We start from the raw sequence: 21761 nt of genomic DNA on the forward strand, positions 1-21761 counted from the left end.
CCGCCAAGGGAAGTCTAGATGATCAAAAGAAGGAAGAGGTATGTATATATTTGATAACTGATAGAATGGATAAAATGCTCTATTTCATGAGCATGATGAAAGAAGAAGAAACTCTTCCATTAGAATGATGCATAAAGGTGTAGAGACAATGTTCCTAGAACTCATCTACATATCGACAAGATGAAATCAACATAATATGACTTCATGAAGAAAAATGAGGTGGTTGGAAATCATGGTTCTTATGATAAAGGAACTATGTATAGAAGATCTTAAGGAAGCAATATGTGAAGAAGGGTGAAATAAGAGTTTGTGAAAAGATGCATCTACTGTCAAAGACAAGTGATCAACATCTAATAACCAGAAGGATTAGCTACGACATCTCCATGGAGAAAGATATGAAGACCCCGATATGTTGAAAGAAGAAAATTGGTAATTTATGTCTTAGAGATGGATTCATACAATATTGGTAATTTATGTCTTAGAGATGGATTCATACAATATGCGAAAGGATGTTGATACAGGAAGCAAATGTCATAATGAAAGGCCATCATAAAAAGGTAACTTTGATTTGATGTTCATTTTTGGTTTTTGAAAACTTTTGGTTGGGTTGAAACAAGACTAACGAAAGAGGGTTGTAGAAGTCACCTACAACTAGCACTCATGAGATTGGAATGAAGATCTTAAAAGAATGATGAAGGATAGCCATATGTGGACTAGAAGATCACTTTCCAATGAAGAGAAGGATGACATGGCCGCTGGTTCAACACTCTGTTTTGTTGAAGAGAAGTGATGAAGAAGATGGTCGATGCCCTACAAGAAGGCTCCATGAAAAAGAAGTTGAAGTTCATGACGTGATGCTGAAAGGAGGAGCCCTACATGCAACTGATAGTACCATGATCTCCACCGAAGAGAGCTGCTATTGGTAACAAGTCCCTTGTTAAGAGGGAGCTTGGGTATATTCCTTTTATAGGAATGAGCAGATCCTCCCTGGTTAAGAGGGAGAGATAGACACATCATTCTTGTCTTCATGTTATGAAGAGAAAACGGAGGATTGGGTAAGCATATGAGATTGATTTTGATACTCTTTGAGGATGAGGTAGGGCATCCAATAAGCAAGAGTAGTCGAAGAGGAAATTCCATGAGGATGTGTTAATCCAAGATGGGAATGGTCCTAGAAGGACATACCTTGTGAACATCCGGATGGGGTATGTGCCTTGAGAGACAATGATGAAGGTGTCTATAAATCATTATCTCCCCAAGATTGTGCTCTATTCTTGTGGAGAGATAGAGTTGTTAGTCAAGGCCTTGCTATATGAAAATGCTGGTTGATATGATGAGATGCCCTGATATAAGTTCAATAAATAGCTTATGAGATGGCATACCAATCCAACTCTTCTTTTGAGAATTCTTCAGTATGAGACTGTTGAAGTGCCTTGTATGGATTATGAATACCTCCCTAGTTAAGAGGGAGTGTTGAAATGTGTAACTAGGTTTGGTCTTCATAATGTCTATTGTAATCATGATTTTATGTATTTGATGAAAAGAAAAAAATAAATTTTATTATTGTTATTTTGAAGAATGGGTTCCATGCTCAAAATTATTTTATTTATAGGTCAAGCACCGATTGAGTGCTTCCAGGTTTTATCATTAAGTCAAGAAGTCTATTGAGTCATTGTTATACATGTAAGATCCCATTGGGCGTCTTGTATTATTTAAGATAAATTTATTTGAGTCATAAAAGAACCTCCAAGACAAGTCAACCTTGCCGCCTCAAGTCGACCTTCAAGGAAGAACAATTAGGGCTCCCTAAAAGCCTATATATAAGATGGAAGTCGACCACATTTGAGGACATACATTCAACACAAAAGAAGTTCGATATAGCACAAGAAAGGCAAGCAAAGAAGAGGAGGAAGCAAAGGCTCTTAGCCTGACCTTGCAACCAACCTCAGTAATTGTTGCCTCTATCCAACCAAACAGACCTTGTTTGCCACAATTCATGGCATAGACCTGCACAAAGGTGATCCCGGATCAATCATCAGTCTCAATATGTTGCTAGAGAACTCCTTGGAGAAGGATCCAGGGGTGATTCCCCCGCTCTTAAGTCTGCTCGTGTTGCCCCAAATAGGCCCTCGATATCGAGACCGGATCTGAGAGGGTTTATTGGCTGCAATAGACAGATTCACAACTCTCAACAAACTCCGAATTGACACTAAGTGTGAGCCACTGCCATCAGGGATCCTTCTGAGGTAGTTGTTGTCACAATAAGGGTTTATCCTAGACTTATGTTGAAAATTGGCAGCTCAGGGATGAATTTCATTAAATAAAATCTCATTTCTGACAATTTTGGACCAACTTTCTAAAAATATAAATTCATGTCTAGCTTCTCAAGTATGAATTTCCAAAAATAGTAAATCATCTTGCATCAATTGGTAATCAAGTATAGTTGAAGGAAAATCACATAACTTATCATTAATCAATCCTAATATTTCAATCTTGACTTGATCATCAATATTATTCTTATTATTATTATTATCCTTTATGATACTATGATATTGTTATTAAAAGGAATTACAAGTCACTTTACCTTCATCACCTCAATCACTTCACACCTCTCTCCTTGATGACTCACATGGCACTACATAAGTCTCTCTCTCTTTCTCTTATTGATTCGTTGCACTCTCTCTTACACACTCATTAAAGACATGGCATATTCCTCTTACACTCATCAGAGGCCTGTCATAAAAGATTCCTCTTACGCTTTCTTTAATGCATATTTTACATTCTCTTTAGCTAAGGCATGCGTTCCTCTCTTAATGTTATAAGTTACTGAGGCATGCATACCTCTTCTTAATGGCATAAGTTACTATGGCACGCATGCCTCTCCTTAATGGCATAAGTTACTAAGGCATGCATTTATCTCCTTAATCACATGAGTTACAGTCCCCTAAATGTCATATGTTACTCTTCCTCAAGGCATGTGTGTTGCTCCTCATTTATGACAAGAATTCGTTGCTTCTCCTATATATGTGTCTCATGTTTTCTCACCTGACTACTACTACTTGTGCATTGTGAAAGAAGAATTCGAACTTGAGGGAGAGAGAGTTGGAGAGACTTAAAGAAGATTGTGAGAGAGAGAGACTTGGAGAGTAAGAGAAGAACTTGGTGAGGCAAGGTTGATTCAGTGCTTTAGTGTTTTAGTGTTGTTTTAGTTGAAGGGAAGGTCAATTCAGTGTTTGCATCTACTGCTGCTAATAGTGATCTTCATGCTACAACTTGTTTAGATTTGGGTGAACCTACTAATTCTCTTGATCTCTCATTGTACTCTATCTTTTTGCTGAACAATTGATATTTAATAGAAGAAGAATTTGGTTGGGTTTTCCTCGTGGGTTTTTTCCCTAGTCATTGGACCTATATCTGTGTCTCATTTTGTTCTTGGTTGTCTTCTATTGTGCATTTGGTGTATCTTCTATCTACAATTGCTTAACTAATATCGTAGCAAAAATATTTTTTTGGAATAAGTACTTGTTTCAGCCTCGAACATCATAATTTCAACAACTTTTTTTGTTACAAAGGGGTGAATGTACCTCAGACCGAACCTCAGGAGACAATACTACCAAGGAATTAGCCCTACAACCACTGCGCTGCCACAAGAAGATGCCCACAAGATGGGCTGCAACCTTAAATATGAACACAACAACCCTTGTTGCCCTAACTGAGCCTCGACCCAACATCGCTGGCTCAAAAGACATTTGTATGATAATTCACTGCCCAAATAGATGCCAAATACCCTTGTTGCCACAGAAAGTAGCCCTTCAAGAACCCTTAATTGCCACAAATAGATTAATGATGCCTTAGAAATTATGCTAAATAGAAATAATAGAAATGATTGGCTAGGGTGGAATCTTTCACCCCCGAAACCAATCAGAGATAAGGGGTCTTGACTCTTGATATCTTCCAAGATCCTCAGCTCACAAATCAGAAAGATTAACCATCCATGATGAGAAAAATGAATCTCTTCACTCCTTTTTATAGATTCTCTTTGGGGTCTTCCTTTCTAATTTAAATTTGAGAAGGTAACAATTTTCCCTCCATTTTGCCCCTAATTTGGATTTTACCACAAGTTTTCCTCCAATTACCCCAAATTATCCAATTTTACCCCTGTTACTCACCACTTGTGGGTGATACCCATAGGAGAAAATTTTCTCCTAGTCTTCAACCGGTAATTAGTGACCCCTTACAGCCACCAAATAGCTCGATCTGCCATCATCTCTGCCACTTGAGCCAACCATTATGTGCCCTCGCCCATTTTGTCATGATCGTATGTTTGAAAGTGGGCCTTCCATTCCTAAGGGTATGGCTTTTCATTGATGTAATTGGGTATTGTTGCTTACTTATTATTGACACATTTGGACATGGATTAGTGGGCGATTCGGCAGAAAGAATGGGCTTGGTTTGTACTCTTGCCCCCTCTGTATAATTTGGTGGTTAGCCTTGTATCCTAGTCCTGTGGGATCTCCTTTATTGACTACTAGCTTTAGGATTGGCACTACATGGGAAATCCTGATTTTAGTTACGTGGCCCCGCTTCCCGATACCAAATACATCCACCTCTCTGCTCATTATAGCCCTTTTTCACATATTCCTATTCGGGTCCACATTTGTCCATTGGGTCCACAAGGAGTGTCCATACTTTGGGTTGAGCCTGGAACGATGCCCTAGAGGTTGATGTAGCTAAAAAGAAAGTAAAAAGCATAATTTGGCCACTCTCAACAGGAAATGTACCATAAAATGCAAAAGATGGCTGGGACATACAAATTTAGCACGTGGGCAAAAACCAAACATGAGCTCTACCCCCTATCATTATGGCCATCACCTTGGTTTCTAGGGCCCCTTGTATTGCCCCCCTACATCATTAGGGAACCCATGATTGTCCCAACCCATGGTGGGCGATGAACTGCCCAACCTTAAGGGGGTATTCGCTGCTGTATCATTCACATGCTCTCATCCCTTGGAGCCCCGAGTAGTTATTAAGAAAAACCAATAAAAGGCAAAAGTCATATGATGAAGGGTGGAAAAAAAAAGGCCAGGGTCACTCATGTACCACGATTGCTCCCTCCTACATCTATACACCCAAGTGTGGGCTTCCTTCATTATGGCCAACCTTGTATTGTGACATGTGGCTTGGAGCCTTCTCCTGACGCCCCACTCCGTTCCATCATTATATCACATGACACTTGCCACTTGATGGATGTACCATGGACCTGTCACTCCCTTAGAGGTTGAAACCACCTAATAGGGTCCTTGGTTAACTTCCTTCTTGAACTTGGAGACACTTGTACACTCTAAAGCCCATTATGGAAGGGCATGCCACTATGAAGTGTCCACTTGGTTCCATGGTTTGTAAGCTCATTTACTCAATTAAACTAATGATTTGTTGTACTGGAAGGTAAGGAGACGCATTGGATCTTATACAGGATTGCAGGTGGGTCTTCATCTTGGGGTTTGGTCTTCGTATATGGGGTCCAAGCCCTCTAGAGGGTCATATTGGCATTTTTGGGGTGTGCATTGAGAGCCACGGGCCTCCACCTTACTAGAGAGCAAATAGCCATGCTATGGGATCCTTCTGTACCATCCATTGCTTGCTTGTGTTCCACCTATTTGATGATAATGATGCACTTGGGCCACCTTGCCCAACTGGCTACACACTTGCACCCCAGATGGAGTTGTGTCTCACCATGGGAGACAAATGGAGGGCTTGCATCATTGTTCCAGCCCTTACAAATGGGATATAGGCTTGTGATGGGGTTTGCAATTTTTGAGAATTCCTCTACAAATCTTCGATAATATCCTGCTAAACCCATAAAACTATGTACTTCATGTGCATTTTTTGGTATCAACCAATCCATGATTGCTTTTACCTTCTCAGGATCTACTGAGATCCCTTCACCAGATATAATATGACCTAGGTAATGAATCTTCTTCTGAAAGAAGGAACACTTGGATAACTTTCCATATAACTGATGTTTCCTGAGGCAAGATAATACTGTCTGCAAATGTTCTTCATGCTCCTTCTCATTTTTGGAGTAGATGATAATATCATCTAAGAAGACTTGTACAAAGAGGTCGAGGTACTTGCAAAAAACACTATTCATAAGATTCATAAATACTGTTGGTGCATTGGTCAATCAGAATGGTACCACCGTGAATTCGTAATGCTCGATGTGTGTTCGGAATGCAGTTTTAGAAATATCATTGTCCCTAATTCTTAATTGATGATAACTCGACTGTAGATCGAGTTTTGAAAAGATCAAAGCCCCTTTCATTTGGTCGAAGAGGTCATCAATTCAGGGCATTGGATGCCTATTCTTTACAGTAGCTCGATTTAAGTCTCGATAGTCTATACATACCCGAAAAGAACCATCCTTCTTAACAAAAGTTATAGTTGCACCCCAAGGTGAATTACTAGGTCGGATGTGTCCTATATCCAATAGTTCATTCAACTAAAGTTGCAACTCTTGAAGTTCCAAAGCCGTCATTCTGTAGGGTGTATAGATTGGTTTTGCACCAGGTTTCAATTCTATTGTGATATCAAGCTCCCTTTTAGGAGGTAATCTTGGTAGTTCCTTAAGAAAAATATCCAAAAATTCGGATAACACTGGATATTGCTCTAGGGATGACCCTTTTTACTTGCTCACTTCCTTTATTGCATATAGATAACAACCTTTCCTTAGGCAATGCTTCATTTCCATTGCTAAGATGAAGCGTAAAGACACCTTCCTCTTAATACCCTAGATTTGGATTGTCTCTCCTTCATCATTTATGCAAAACATTCTTTTTCCATAACAATCTACCCAAGCTTGATGAGCTTCTAACCAATCCATTCCTATGACGAGATCATAAGTTCCTAGGGCTGTGACATATACTTTTAACTTAGTTGAACAAACCCCTAGATTAACTTTGCATTCCTCAACACTTAATTCTATGGATTGAAGTTCCCCTGAAGCCATTTCTACTTGTCTAAAATCATTTTTCTTGCGGGCTACCAACCCACATTTATTTAATGCATATGACGAAATGAAACTATTAGTAGCACCAATATCAAATAAGATTTTGAGTTTTATGCCGTTAATAGTACTTGAGGACTCCACTACAGTGGACTGATGTTCTGCCTGTTTTTTGTTGACTATTGCATGGATTCTATGATTACCTTTGGTATTTGATGATGTCTCTTTTCCCACTCTATACATTACACTTGACGAGGCCACTGGACAATCACGTTGAAAATGAGGTCCTCCACATCTCTAACAATTCACTTGGGGTGATCCCCTTGTGTCAGATTGTGAGTTTCTTGAAAAGGAGCACCGTCCTCTTGTACTACTTCCTCTCGTGCTTCTTTTGTTGAAAATATTGTAACGAGGTTCGGTCTTCATAATGTCAATTATTTTAATGATGTAATTTTGTATCAAGAAAATTTTTATATTCTTGCTTGAGATATGGGTTTCATGCTCAAGAAGTTTCTTGGTCTAGTTGTGGCTCCCATTGAGAGCCCTAGGTTGAGTTATGTAAAATGAAGACAATCATGTATTGTTACACTTATGAATGTAATTGTTGTAAGTCAAAAAGTCCCTCAACATCATCAATGAAATACTCCAAAATGTACCCACCGAATTGATGCAAAGAAGCCGCTGGAAATTATTTATTTGGATAGTCTAGAAGCCTCCTATCATGTCGGCCTAAAAAGATGAGGACAAAAGCCTATATATAGGCAGCGAAGATACCTCCTAAAACGTAGATCTAACTCACTCTCTCAAGGATGATTAGTAAAAGCAAAAAAGATCGAAGAAAGGAGCTGCAGTCCAGCGAAGAAGAAGTCTGTTCCCTCATTCGAGTTACCTAGAAGTCTGTTCTCACGTGCGACAACGGATTCGAGCTAGGGCATCATCTTGTATGGTTGTCTTGTTGGGTTAAAGGTTCGATCTTGAAGCATTTTGAAGGAGAAAGCTATCTAGAATAAGCTTGCAAGGAGAACGAGGTCATAGGAGGGCTAGAATAGCCCTAACCCTCCTTGCACGTATTGACTATATACTGAAGTTTGCAGATCTGTCCTCGCTGTTCTAGGACAGTCATCCTCTCGGTATCAAGAAGACTCGTACCAAGGTCAAAGTGAAGAGTCATGGTATGTGAGATCTATCTCCAAGGAAAGCGAAGGTGTAGGAGGGCTAGGTGAGCCTCTCACATGTGCAGCCTGTCATAGTGAAGTTGCAGACCTACTATGCTGACCGAAGTTGTAGGAAGAAAGACTTGTTTGGGTACATTTTGGAGGTATTATCATCTTGATCTTTGAAGGTGTTCTTGAGTCAAGTTTGGGTCTTGGAATTCGTCAATAAAGATTCTATAAGAAAGAGTTCAAAGGGTTTTTCCTCTCACGATTTGGAGAGGTTTTTGCCCTGGCTTGGTGCCAATATCTTGTGTACTTTTGCATTGTTGATCTTTTTGTTTTGATAGCTAGTTGATGATAATAACACATGTTAATAATAAGAAGCAGAATGTAAGAAAATAATATCACAAGCAGTTATCATAGTTAAGAGAAATCAAATTCTTAATTTTCCCTAGATTTCTCAACATCTTCCTCTATTACTAGTTCCTCGAGAGTTCCACTGACTTGTGTTTGATCTTGATGATTCTATAGATATAACATTAGCCACTATGGGAGCCCTTTCTCCTACTCCTCTTGGAGTAAATCTATTACCATAAGGAGGTGGTCTTGAACGACTCCCCCTGAATGTGATACCTAATTTTAGAATTTAACCAAAGATGCAAAACTTTGTGCCCTAAATTTAGAAATTGAATCCCAACATTACATAAGATATACCCAGACTTTTGATTTACTCATGCATGCAATTAACTGGAATTTGATAAATGGGGATGCAAAAGAATACCTGACTATCCGTTTGAGGGGGTTTCTTATCTGGTGTTGCTCTTGCTTCTACTACCAAACTGACCCTTTTCGTCCCGGCCTATCTGGGATCAACCTATCTGATTTCTAGCTCCAAAAGACTTCAAAATAGAGGTCTTCTGGCCTTCGTGCCCAAAGTTCCAAGAACAATTAAGACTCAACCTTCCTCTCTGTCTGTGCCATGTGGCTTCCTCAAAATTTTCTCTCTACCTGTGAAATGCTCCAAAAACTCCTCCCCTTCTATACGCTATTCCATCTCCTTATATCCCTCCCACACCACTAGCTTAGCCTCTAGCGAGGTCTTCTGTATTCCTTGCCCTTCGGCACGTGGAAACCCATAATGATCTTTTCCCTTTTTGGAGTTGGTCACACTTGTTTGTTTAAATAACATTATGAGTTGACTGAGTCGATTATGTTCTTGTTAAATGATTTATTAAAATGTTTATGTCATACATCCTGTTATATTATTTATATGTTATGTTATATTATTTAAATGTTATTCAGTCCCTTTAGTTGATATAATGTATATAATTATATTTCTTCTTTGTGTTTCATTTTCTTTAATTGTAGGATATCCAAAGTATGCTTACTTTTAGTTAATATAATATTTATATTAAACTTTCTTTTTAATTTGTATAACAAATTAATATGTATATGTTATAATTTCCCCTTTTATATAATATATATTGTATCCCTAATGTACTTTGTATAACCCATTGTATTTACTTTAATCTTGTATGATATATTCTAGTTATATATTATGATGCCGATACATACATTAAGTATCCCCACTCAAAACATTCATTATTACGTAGTACTTCAATAATTGATTCATTACCCTATACTTGGACACATTTTTTAAAATTAGTTAGTATGTATACTATTGTAGTTCACGCGATGCATGCATATGTAGCTATCATATGCATGCCTCGTATGCATGCTAATATTCTTATGCTTCCTATAATTAGAGATGGGTCATTACAAATATTTTACTAGGAGTTGGGCTTTCCATTCTCTTGTGATTTCCATGAGTGCGAATGTGGCTGGTTTCCTGGAAAGTGCCTCAACCACAATGTTCTTCTTGTACTTAGTACCAAGATCATAGGCTTGATACTGTTGGGTACGATTCGACGACCTTTGAAACACAATCAAACATTTTGCTACACTTGCTACATTCGTGCTTGTACATTGTTTCCATTTTCTTAGCTGATATATATTGAGGACCACCATTCAACATACCTCTCAACACTACCTTGCTGCCATATGTGGCCCTGATTCCATTTCCATCACTCGTTAGTTCATTGAGAATTTTCGTATCGAGTACAACCACTGTACCCCTAACATAACATTGGTATTTGCAAGAACTACTATGTAGACATCATCGCTGAATGTAATCACCCAATGTCACGCCCAACTGTGGGATCACTTATGTGAATGTCATGATCAACTACCATCACATTGAAGCCTTCAAACTCTTCTCTGGCAATACCTCTACTTGCCGTCAAGGTTGCATCGATGAAATTGTGCATAGCTTCATTATCGACCAAAGTTGTGATTCGTTGCCCCGATATGACCCCCCTTGATCTTGAAGGTGTAATATTTAAGGACTCTAGAAAGAGTGGCGATAGTACCACCGTTGATTCCTGTACGAGGTCTCTCATCTCCTTTAGCCTCCTCAAGGGACTTCTCTTCTTTGGAGCTGCTAGGCTCATTGCTTGGTGCTAGTGTTGTATCATCTTCATCATTGTTGTTTGACACTACTTCAATATAGTGAACCTTTCCCTTTCCCAAGCATCTATGACTTGGTTACCATGGTTCCTTGCGAGTGAAACAGAGTTTCGTCCTCCTTAACTTGCTCCGGGTCTCATCATCCAACCTGTCCTTCCTAGTCCACTCTCTCTGAAATGGTTTCTTATCTTTGTTCTTTTGAGGGATGAGTGGTTTGGATGGAAATTTAACTTTAGGTTCTGCTTCTGCCATATCTCGCATGCTAGTAATGAAATCTTGTAAGGTGGTGGGTTTGAAGGGCTTGACCCACCCTTGCAGTGGCTCGGTTAGACCCTTTATGAAGAGCATGACCAACCTTTGATTAGATATATCTGTCATCATAACAACCACTTGCCGAAATTCTACAATGTAGTCATCTGGTGTGTTGGTCTGCTTGATCTATGCTAGCTCCTTGAAGTGTATCTTCGGATCCTTCCTATTAAACTGGTCTATCAACCTTTGCGTGGAGACCTTCTAGGAAGTGATGCTGGAATGTCATAAAGTGACCAATCCATGGTACCACCATTCACCCACTTCCCCTTCCAAATGCAAGTGGCAAATCTGATAGCATCTGCTTCCAACATTGGGTTAAGTTGAAAGTAGGTGTCTAGCATTTGCACCCAAGCCCTTGCAAGGCACTTGGGTGATCCATCGAAAGAGGAAATGGTCAGTTTCCCAAACTTGCACATTAGATCATGACTCTGCTCTGTGCCCTTGGGCCTATTTTTGTACTTAATGCTACTGAACTCAAAAAAAGTCATGGCTGCGTGAACATCTTCTCCTAGTGATGCATACTCCCGAAAATATTATGTAAAATCTCCATTCTTTACTGTGGCTCCTTGGGTTGCTGCTTCTTGGCCATCTAGAAATTGGGGTAGTAGAGGCTTATGGTTCCTTCCACTGGTTGCCCCTGTGTTTGCTTGTGCAAAGATGTTAAAGGAGCTAGGATTATGGTTGTTGCTCCCTTCTGCAAAACTTTAGTTACCTCCATTAGATCCACTAGCAACATTGTTACTTGCAATGTTTAGATTTCCCATGAATTAGGCAAAAAACTGGGTTATTTGTTGCTACCCTTGGGCCATCTACTACCGTCCTTGTGCCCATAGTTGGGCTATTTGTTGTTGCCCTTGGACTATCAGTTGTTGCTTCCTTGATATCTCCTCCAAGATGCCAAAAGGGTTCTCTTGTCCTCCCTATCCACCATGACTAAGTTGTGGGTACCCCATTTCTTCTTGACTGTAACATTCTCCCCGTCTTCCGGAAACATCCAATGTTCATATGCTCACATGCTGGTAGGATGCACAACTCTTATACCACTGTAATATCCCTCAAGGGAAAATTGCCTTTAGGTTTGCAAAGAGCACATGGCAAGATTTGTATTCTTACTAGTATCACAATATTTTTATTGCAAATAGAGACAATATTGAGTACAATAAAGTTATAAACTAAGTCACGGGACACGTCCTCCAAGGTCCCGTGTCCCGTATTTTACGTGTCGGACACGAAAACGGCCCTAAAACGTGTCGAAAACGTTTTTCATCGTGTCCTATAAAATGTAAAACGTATTCGCCGGTTTTCGTCGTGTCCCGCATCTGGAAAACGCGTATTCCGTTGATAGAAAACGTTGTCTGCCTAAGCTGCAATTTTTTTTGAAAGAAACGAATAATTTTTGAGTGGGGCAGCTTAATAATCAAGTCTAGGCCCTAGTATTGATATGCTATTCATGGTAATGTTAAATTCTTAAAGTAAAAGGATGAAAATGAAGATTAAGGAGAATGTCATCCTTTTACTTAAATTTTTAACATTACCATGAAATGACTCAGGATGTTTGAGAGTGGTTCTGGCCTCATTGGATTTCATATGGAGAAAGTAGAATTTTAGATTTCATTCAAAATGCAGTAGACTTATCAGTTTTTCAGGATTTCAGGATTGGGAGATTGTAATGTTTCCAGGTGACACCACCTGCCCGGGCTACCCCTGCCACCAGTAGAGGACGTGGTCTACCTCCTATAGCTCCTACTTCTAGTTCTTCAACTTCTAGAGCATAGCAAACTCCACTGCCAACTCCACCAGCACCAACATCTACATCTAGAGGGAAAGGGAAAGCTGTGGCATTTTCTCGCAAGAGGGGCAGAGGAAATCAATAGGATTAGACTTTAGTTATTTTCTTCATTTTATTGTATATGACATTATGACATGATGAGATACATTATTATATTTTTTGTTGATATTTTGAGTCTTTGTTGGGACACAGGAGTCAGGACTTACTATTCAAGACATGATTCAATGTTATGTGTGATTTTAGCACTAGAAATGATATTAAACATCTTATATATTAGTTCTTTTATCATATTTATGTGTCAATGTATTTATTTTATGTTGTAGATGGTTCAGATATTAAAAAAATTGAAAAAATGAAAAAATAATGAATATTTTTGTACCAAATGATTTTTTCCCGATTATTTTCGATTGTTTTCCGATAATTACGATTTTTTCCGATTTTTTCCTCGCGCTGATATTACCCTGATAATGATTAATGCAACATTGTTGTAAACACTGAACAGTGATACATTTTGATTTTGATGACTTAATGGAAAATCTGCATTTTATGGTTTTAATATCTAAGTTCTAAATTTATAGTTAGTAGTAAGTACTTAGTAGTTTCTTATGTGCTTGTAAGTTGTACATGAACAATGAACATTGAATATTCAAGAATCAAGACCAAGCATATCACATTCTAATTTCTAAATAGTAAATTTTGATTCTTTTTCTTTTAAAGTGAACTATGAACCTTGAGAAGTAATTATATTTTAATTTGATTAGATAAGTTGCAACCTGCAATTTAATATGGATAAACAACTATATTTCGGTATATATATATATATATATATATATATATATATATATATATATATTATTAAATATATATAAAACGTGTCCCCCGTGTCGTATTTCCAGGTTGTTGCGTTTCGTATTGAATACTCGTATTTACGTGTCGTTCGTGTCTCGTGTCATGTGACTTAGGTTATAAACAATGCAGGTAGCATTTAATTCCACTTATAACTCATGTACATGAAACCAATCTAGCAATACATCCAAATTTCATACTATAGTATTGGATACTTAACAATTGTTAAATTATTAGCAATCCATATTATACTAATGCTCTTAGCTTGACCTTGCAACCATCCTCAGTGATTGCTGCCTTTGTCCAACTACACAAACCTTGTTTGCCAAAATTCACACCATAGACCCGCATAGAGGTGATCGAAAATCAATACTCAGTCTCAATATGTTGATATAGAACTCCTTGGAGAAGGATGCGGGGGTGTTACCTCTGCTCTTAAAGCAGCTTGTGTTACCCCAAACGGGACCTTGCTGCCTAGACTTGATCTTAGGAGGGTTTAGCAGATGCAATAGAGAGACCCACAACCCTCAACAGACTTCGAACTGACACTAAGTGTGAGCTGTTGCGATCAAATATCCTTCTGAGGTAGTTGCCACCACAATAATGGTTTATCCTAACCTTCTGCAGTTACAGAGTAATCCAAAATGGATCTTGTATACAAAACCTCTAAGTCCAAGTCTTCATTGATTTTTAGCGCAAAACAAAAATATGGCGGAAAAACTTGAAAGTCCAATGGAAAGCGGAAGCATAGCAAGAATGCACCAGAGCCGTTGGATCCATGGGATCAACGGATGGGATTCAGTCGCATCGGAGGAAGCCCGTGGCACATCAAACCTCAGCCTCAAGCGATTGTTATCAGCGATGACATATAAACTGTTGATCAAGCGTGCAGATCAACGACGGAGCGGGATTGAATTGCATCACAAACTGCTGAAGGGAGGACTTACTGCAAGCCAAGAGTTCTTGTGATATGTGATTGCGATTATCGCATCGCACCAAACCAACGAGGAAAGGACCCATAGTATCGCGAAGGGCCGATATGCAATACGCCGATATCGGTGATCGGCGAGTGTAATGGTGCAACAATGCAGAAGACCCGTGACCCCGCGATATGCGATACGTCGATATCGGCGATCGACAGAGGAGGGAGATCGCAGCCATATGAAAGAGTCGCACCTTGCAACACGCGATAAAGGACAGACTCGATAGGGATTATGGACGCGATTGGATATTATTTGAAGTCCGATAGAAAGTGTTTTTGTCGGATTTTCTATGTATTTTCCTTTGGAGACTAAAAGTGCATTGTTTTAAGGATATTGTCGGGGGAAGGCCAAATGGCCAATTCCACCCGTGCCCACCAGTATTTCGTCCTGTTAGCAGCCTTGTGCCCTCGAGCATTTCTACAATGAGTGCATGAACACTCGACGGAAGCCAAAGAGCCCGTGGAAGAAGGGAAACGACCGGAAGCCAGAGAGCCCGAAAAGGGAAATGAACAGACAATGTTGTTAGGCTTAAAAAGCCATGCCATGACAGAACAGAGACAGTCAGAGGGGAAACAGATTGAGGCAGATTCGATAGAGGAATAGGACAAAGGGAGAGTCTGTGCACTCTTTTAGACTTGAGGTTTTCGAGCAGATCCCTCTTTGATGTCACTGTTGGTTGAGACTATTTGAACTCACTCTTGTAATAATCTGTTCTTAAGGACTTAATATAGAGGTTGACATTGAAAGCTGGACCAGGAGACGTAGCTAGGAAGTCTGGTGAACTCCTTGATTATTTGCTGTGTTGATGTGTGTGTCTGTTATGCTTTCTGTCTGTTAATTGTCTATATTATTCACAATCTTTTCAATCCGTTGCACTAAGTAATATAGGCATTCCTGCACATGAGTCTGTAATACCTTAATATTGATTTAAGATCTCATTTTCAGATCAAGTGGTATCAGAGCATTTGGTTTTGTTAAGGTTAGACAAGTTTGTGTTGGATTTTGAATGCTAACTAGATTAAAGCTCAGACTAGGAGAAGGAGAACTTGTTGAGGCTAATCCAGAGATTGGAAGAGTCTATTCTCAGAGGAGAATGGCCGAAGAAGCTCCATTGGGATTAGAATATCAGTTCATGGACAATTTTATGGCCATGCAAGCCATGGTGTAAGAGATGTATCTGGAATTCATCCATGCAAGCCATGGTGGAAAAGATGTGCCAAAACTCATCCACAAAAAGCTGCTTCAAATTGGCTTCACTTCACTTCTTTTTAGTTCACGAGGTATGAACTTTGGGCTTGCTCCTTTGTTCTCCTAAATATAGAATCAAATTCTTGAGTCAAGTGGTTAGAAATGGTCCTTATCACACCTATTTATAGTGTGTTTGAATCCTGGGTTAGGGGTGTTAGAAAATCAGAAAGGCAGAAATATTTTCTTACATAGATAATTACTTGTGATTCTTTCATATTTATGTTCTTTTATCTTTTAGTTCATCAAGCAATTACCAAAACAATAGCACAGGGACAATAGATGTAGGCGGACAACCAGGGCAAAACCAAGACTCTTGACCCAGACAAATACTTCCTCCACACCAAGTCAACCCTCAATCCTTCTTGAAGATGATAACCCTTCAATAGTAACTTCGACCTAGTAGCATCAACTTGCAATAGCAACTTCGACCTAGCAGCATCAACTTGTAGTAGCAACTTCGACCCAGCAACTGGCAGCGACAACAACAACAACTTCGACTAGACAAAGAAAAACTTAGATCTACCTAGATACTCCACTTGAGTGAGAGATAGATGGCCCAAAATTTCGATCTTGACGTCTTCTTCCTTCCTTAAAAAATTTGCACTCTTTTCCAGCTTCTTTCTAGCTCTTCTTCAACTTCGCACTCTTTTCCAGCTTCTTTCTAGCTCTTCTTCAACTTCGCACTTCCCAACTTCTTCCATCTGGATATAAAACTTATGAGAGAGAAGTGAATTGCTCCAAATGAATTCGAACTGCCTTGTATATATAGCCTTCCAGTGAGGTCGAGTTGTCCTTCTTGAAGCTGACTTGATCTCTTTGAGGCCAACTTGGTGTGGAGGGGACAAATAGTATATTTGATTCAATATTAATTCTTTTTACATGATTCAAAAGCCCAAGAAGGGTCTTTTTTAATTGACAATGACTCTAATGACTCAAAATAAATCCTAGAAGTACTCAATGGGGACTTTGACCTAAAACATGATGATCCGAGCATGAAATGTGAGAATTTTTGAATCTACACATCAAAAATCCTACTGCAATCACTAGTTTATCATCTCCTACTTGTTTTTTATATTCAACAAGTTATTTAATTACTTAAACAACAATGAAAACACTATTGCAACCTACACATACATACAGATCATGAATTGAAATAAACTGAGACAATCATACAAGGTACCATTATTTTTGGACAATCATCCTCGGAAAAACCCAATTCTAGAAAACCAGTGCAACATATAGAGGGTTTGTATTATTACGCAAATTTCTGAATACAACTAGGGTGCTAAATCCGGCTCACCCAACAGAGAATAAACCTGGCAGAAGTACCTCTATCCCGAGACAAATATTTTGATAATTCCAGCAACTAGATGATCAAACCCCACAGATGACAATTGTTGTTCCCAGTGCTGGGCAATGATGGCTACTCCAACCTCTGCATTGGAACCGCGTCACCTCCTCTAAGAGTTGCGTCACCCTCCCAGTGAGCCTCCCTTGCTAAGAAGTCGATATGTTGAATTGCTACACTCTTTGCCCCACAGAAAACCCCAACGCTGCCTCCAAGGGACTGCGTCAACCCCTCTAGCTTATGTGTCACCCTCTCTGGAGCTGCGCTATCTCTCCTGCTGCTGCTCTGCCTATCTACTATGTATCCTCGGCCTTGGACTGAAATCCTCTGCTGAACTGCCCTTCTCATTGCAACTCAGATCACTTAGTTCCACTTTCTTAGCAAACCACACCCTAGAAAAATCGAACTCTTTGATGTCTTGGTGTATCTCCAACTAACCCTCATGCCTCCTCTTATACTTTTCCTTTAAGACCCTAATCAACGACTAAGATTAAAACAAACTTGATCCTCGCCTCTTAGAAGCTTCTTACCCATATTTTTATTAATACCCATTAATATTTTTATTTTCCTAAGTTTAGACTTAGGAACCCCATTAAAAAGATTAATTATTTTAATAACTCACAATTTGGGTGGAATTTCTCCAAACGATTTTTGGGTCTTGGAGATCTTATGTGTTCTAGCCCCTCCACAAAATTTCGGAGCTAGAGCACATCCGATGCTACCCCAAAATCAACATGAAAGTTTGAAACCCATGCTCTAATAAGTCACAATAATAATAAAAATATTTTCTTCATTCTTTTGATAAATACATTTCATTGTGACTCAAATACATTTATGAAGACCGAACCTAGTTACATATTTCAACAAGGAGTTGACTTGTCCATTGGTTGGGTCAACAGGTGCAACTAGCAAAATGTATAGTGAGTATGAAAAATTTCATATCTCCTCAAGGAAAGGTTTAAGAATAAGCTTTCCAATCATATATTGTATGCTCCCATTTGAGCTAGGTAATTGGAATAAAAATGTCTTCAAAGATAGGGTATCCAAATGGGGCTTTCTTGTACTTTGATTGGGTCATCTTGAAAAAATATTTCATATCTCCTCATTCCTATGGAATTAGAGGGAGTGCCATATACCGTTGGAAAGGTCTTGGAATCTGCTATTTGAGTATGAAATTTTCTCTTTCATTTGGACAACCTTTGATGATCTGAAAATGAGATCTTAAAAAATATTAAGGTATTACAGACTCATGTGCAGGAATGCCTATATTACTTAGTGCAACGGATCGAAAAGATTGCGAATAATATAGACAATGAGTAGTTAGAAAAACATAACAGGCACACACATCAACACAACTAATAATCAAGGAGTTCCACAGACTTCCTGGCTACGTCTCTTGGTCCAACGTTCCGTGGTGACCTCTCTATTATGTCTTCAAGAGCAGAATATTACAAGTGTGAGCTCAAATCGAGTCTCAACACAACAGTGACAAAACAACAGGGATTTACTTGAAAACACAGACTCTCCCTCTTGCTCTCTGTCTTCTGCTTTCTCTCTGTCTCAGCAACTGCCTGCTCTGTCTCTGACATTGAGTGGCTTTTAAGCCTATCAACGCTTGTCTGTTCGTCTCCCCTTTCGGGCTCTCTGGCTCCCGGCCTCTGTCCGTTCAAATCCCCTCTGAGTGTTAAACAATCATTGTAAAACGCCTTCAGGTATGGTGGCCACCTGTTTTTAAACGGAAAGGACCACTGGCGCAGTTGAAATCCCCAAAAAGTCGATTCTCTGTTTACACAGAGAAATACACAGAAAACACTGAAAAATCCGACAAAATGCTTTCTATCGGACTTCAAATAATATTAAATCCGCCTTATAATCCTATCGGGTCCGCCTTTGGTCGCTATCGCAAGCCCATCGTTGATCTGCATGATCTCCGATCCAACGGTTAATATCCATTTCGGGCGGCTTATGTGTATGGAGATTACCCGCCCGAAAAGGCAGTTTTCTCTCTCCAGCGCCAAGCCACGTGTCGGCTAGTGTATGGGATCGGGCGGAACCCGTCCAATACCACTTACCGCCTGAGGCCCGCCCGAAATCCTGCTCATTATGGAACTCAAATAATATAAGGCTGCGTTTATAAACCTTTCGGGTCCGGTTTTATCGCTTCGGGCACATTTCCTTTGTATTTTGGTTTTATAGCGGAAATGTGTTAATACACAGAAAAGCCCGACAAATCCCTTTTTATCGGAACTCAAAATTTATAGAGCCGCGTTTATAAAATCCGTCGGGTCTGGCTATCGCAAGTCACATATTATATCGGCCTTGCTCCTTTGTATCTCTGCGATGCGATATTGCGATGCGATGGTCTTCGGGCCCTCGGTAAGTCCTCCCCCTGTGTCATAGCGATGCGATATTGCGGGTTGATCTGGGCCGTCGATTTGCGCACTCGATCGACGGTCCTTGTTAACTCGCGCTGATCGCTGTCGCGATTCCCATAGGACTGCCTCCGATATCTCCCGCTGGCCTTCGCCGATTGTGATATGCTGATTAGATCTGGACTGTTGATTGGTCCGATCTGACGGCTCTAGTGCAACGCTGCTTCAACCTCTGCTTAGCTCTGTTTTCGCCATTTCTTAGTGTTTTTCCATTGCGATAATGTTTCCGATAGTTAAGTATATGAAGACTTAGTGGTTTTTAGGGTCCATTTTGGATCATTTGACATCAATAACAACCATTTTTAATAATATCTCCCTTTGTTATTGATGGCAATACTTTGATGTCTGCTTCTTCTGATGGCTGCGCCCCCTATCTGCATTCTCGTCATACTTCTTGTTAGCTGTTCCCCCTATTTGCATTCTCTCCTCCTTTGCCATCAATAACAATGTGTGCTCCCCTTGAGTTGTGCTTCCTTTATTGAGATAAAGGAGAGATCAGTCTCAATTTCTGCCTGAGATATTCAAAACTCTCTCCGGGCAGAGGTTTTGTAAAGATGTCAACAAACTGTTTTTTGGTGCCAACATATTCCATCTTGACATTCTGCTCTGACTTGTACCCTGAGGAAATGATACTTGATTGGAATATGCTTTGTGTTTGAGTGCATGACAACGTTTTTTTGAGATATTGACTGCACTAATATTGTCGCAGAAAATAACAATGGGTTGATCATATTCCACTTTGATCTCTTGTAAAGTTTGTCACATCTAGAGAACTTGAGTACAACAGTCTGTTGTTGCCATGTATGGGACTTTAGCTATAGAAAGCGAAATTGATGATTGTTTTCTGCTTGACCAAGAAACAAGGCAAGCTCCCAAGAAAAATGTAGTCACACTTGTGCTTTTTCTATTATCAATGCTACTTGCCCAATCAACATCTATGTATGCTATTAATGTGAAATTTGTACTCTTGGGATACCAAAGCCCAAAATCTAGTATGCCCTTTAAATATCTAAATATCCTTTTAACTGCTTGGATATGTGATTCCTTTGGTTTTGATTGAAATCTTGCAACCATTCAAAATGCTTGCATAATGTCGAGTCTCAAAGCTGTCAAGTATAGTAAACTTCCAATCATAAATCTGTAAGTGTTAAATTGAATTCAAGAGAGTCATCATCCTTGCATAACTCGCTGTTGACATTGCGTCAAACACCCTCCAAAATTTTGCCTACACTTGAATTTTGGAGCCTACTGAGGATCTTGCGATTTGTCATTCCATGGTCACTTCATGGTTGATTGATGTTTTGCAAAATGTTTAAGTCTTCTTCTCAAATTCTAAGTGTCAAAGTCACTTGCTCACACATGCTCAGTCCTTGATAAATTCATACATGCACTTCTTTCTATGCAAGCTTAGATAGGCATTGTGCAACTCCTGAAAGTAAATCTTGCACAATCTTAGAACAGTGCTTGCGCAATATCCAACCTATGATGACAGTCAATTTGTAACATCATTTGACAATCTCTCGCACTTTTTGTTCCAACCGTGTCATCATCCCAGTGAATTTTCTCGATTGTCACTTTTGTGCACCTTTGCTTTCACAAGTGTCACTTTCACTTTTGCGACTGTCGTTTTTGCTTGCCTTCGCTTTAACATGTGTCGTTTTCACTTTATCTTTGCTTTGGCATGTGTTGCTTTCACCTTCTTCAGCTTTTGCAATTTTTTTTTTTTTTACTTTTTCTTATTGTTGCAAGTGTCGCTTTTTACTATTTCCACTCTTGTATGTGTCGCACCTTCGTGCATCACTAGAGGGAGCTCTAGTGCATTCTTCTGCATTAAATGACCCTTATATATCATAAGAATATGCAATAGACACATTCTTTCAACTTAACGCACTTTTCAGTCAAAGTTGACACTCATGTTGGGACTTGCGTTCTAAGTGTTACAATGCTACGTTTCAACTGGCGCACTTAGAAATAAGTGTTGCTTTGTTGTCGTTTCACGGTGTGATTGCTAATCGTAAGTCATGTGCATTCCCCTGGCTCGTATGGATGACATTCATGTTTGTGATCCATGTTTGAGTCTCGTTCGAATGCTTTTCTTTCCTTTACTCTACTGATCTCAC

The 21761-nt window shown here is 39.4% G+C and overlaps 1 protein-coding gene across 1 annotated transcript in view; it reads left to right on the forward strand.

Annotated features, from left to right (window-relative positions):
• Positions 1-21761, forward strand: part of EMB2771 (E3 ubiquitin ligase) — a 497708-nt gene that overhangs the window by 28363 nt on the left and 447584 nt on the right. The gene's annotated exons all lie outside the window — the stretch shown is intronic.

Source organism: Pinus tabuliformis, chromosome Q (genome assembly GCF_031772625.1).
Source record: "Pinus tabuliformis cultivar Carrire ecotype Pingquan chromosome Q, CPIR1, whole genome shotgun sequence".
Lineage (NCBI taxonomy): Eukaryota > Viridiplantae > Streptophyta > Pinopsida > Pinales > Pinaceae > Pinus > Pinus tabuliformis.